Source organism: Euprymna scolopes, chromosome 10, assembly GCF_053919585.1.
Source record: "Euprymna scolopes isolate OS-2025 chromosome 10, ASM5391958v1, whole genome shotgun sequence".
Classification (NCBI taxonomy): domain Eukaryota; kingdom Metazoa; phylum Mollusca; class Cephalopoda; order Sepiida; family Sepiolidae; genus Euprymna; species Euprymna scolopes.
The window spans coordinates 133,486,765-133,488,846 of record NC_136491.1 but is presented as its reverse complement, the minus strand read 5'-3'; positions in this window follow the sequence as shown (position 1 = coordinate 133,488,846).

Here is a 2,082-nt window from a genome sequence, read left to right as displayed (position 1 = left end):
ATAAAGTTTTATTCATTTTAAGATCATGAAAACTTTAATCTTTTTTTAAATTATTAAAATGAATCAAATTTTAATAAGCTAAATACAATTTTAGTCATCTTAAAATGAATAACATTTTAATAATCTTAAAATGAATAAAATTTTCCTAGATGTTTTGCTTTCAGGATGGCTGACAAACTCCATCTACCCCTTGTATGATAATCCCCCAGAATATCAGAGGGAGGCTAAGGATAATTTGAAACTGTGTAAAGCAAGAGGGAGGTCATATCTCCTGGGTATTATACCTACGTGTTTACCTGAATACATACAGCACCTAATATTCCCATATGGTCATTCATTTGATAATAACCAAGCTCAACATTACTTAACTTTGATGATCTAATGAGAACCGGTGTGTTCTCATCTTAGAGGTTATTCTCACAATATTTTAGTTATGTGCACATATGATGCAACAAACATGGTTGTAAAGTAACAATCTGTTTTGAAGGCTTATGGTTCAATCTTCAATACAAGCCATAAAACTTAAGACTTCAATCTGCTCACGGTTGAAAGAACAAAATTTATCTATCACCATGGTTTAGTTCATAATTCTGTTTAGTTTCTAAAGTTAGACATTGGCACTCCTCCTCTTCTGATGACAAGCATTTAACTTCAAAATGCCATGGCCTACAGAGGTTTTTTTCTTACTTTTCCTTATTGTTCTGATGATATAAAGTTACATATAACTTTTACTCTTCACCTCTCATTTTTTATCTGTATAATTTTCTTAATTTTTATTGTATACTTTTCAATAATGTTCTTTTCTTATATTTTATTTCAATAAATCATTTCTCAATAGAAATATTGAAGAACAATAAAAGTGAAGGAACTGATTTGCCATATTACCGCTTCTGATAGCAGGCACACCGGAAGTCAGGATGTTCATTACCTGACTATAACCTGTTTGTTTAGATCACATTATACATTTAATTATGTACTTAAAAATTAACAAGTTTGTCAGACTTAAGTATATGGGAAACATCAGCATATACAATCGTCTTTCAATAATAATAAGTCTGCATATTTATTTATAAATATATATCCATCCTGTCACACAGAAAATTGCCCAGTGAATAAGGAAACAAACAAAAACTGGTTCCATAACACAATGTTTTTTTTTTTCATTTTTCCTTTCTGCTTTCCTTAGCAATTCATATGTTTTCCCTTTTGAAAACTTTCATGTTAGAGGTGTTTGTTTTATTCTGGTTTATTTTTTACAATTTTAGTTAAACAGTTAATACGTTAGAAAGTCTGTTACATAAACTCAGGCCTCCAAATAAAAGAAGAAAAAACAGGAATCTATTTTCATAATGAAACGCTTTCTTTTTTCTTTTCTGTTTTCCTTACCGATCCATACATTTTTAATAAGTATAGATGTTTTCTTTCTTGTTTCTTTCTATTTTTTTTTTTGTTTCTGTTAGAAAGTTAAAATGTTAAAAAAAAGTCTGGTGACAATTTTTATTGTTTAGCTCCCTCTTTACTTCATCAGGGGCATCTTCAAAATGAATGTTTCTGTTTAGAACACAATTAAAGAATAATACTTTTGCATTTTCAACTTTAATTCAAGCCATTATAAAGGACAGAATGATAAAATTGTCACTCAAGAAAAGACATGATTCCATTTCTGTTTAATGAAAACCAATTTTTTTTTTTTTTTTTTTTTTTTGCATCCTATCTACTATTTGGACAGTTGTGTACATATCACAAGAGTGATAGAAGCCTTCTATCATGTCTGAAAGTGGAAAGTGGCACCATGTTGAACAGGCGAGATCGGAGCTGTGCAATGCATTCATTTTGCTTGTTCCTCTTAATAGTGTTGAGCTTTTCTTATCTTGATAGGTTTTGCTTTGTTAAAGATTTACTCTTTAATAACTGTGTTAGAGTTAGACATTAAGATTCCTGAGTTCAACAAGATGCACCTGAAGAAGGTTGGAGGTTACATCGGCTGAAATGTGATAATAAATCCAAGATGAGGAAAGTAGTTTGAATGATCAAAATAATACAAATTATCAACTCCCATCTCAAAAAGTTTGAAACAAAAGA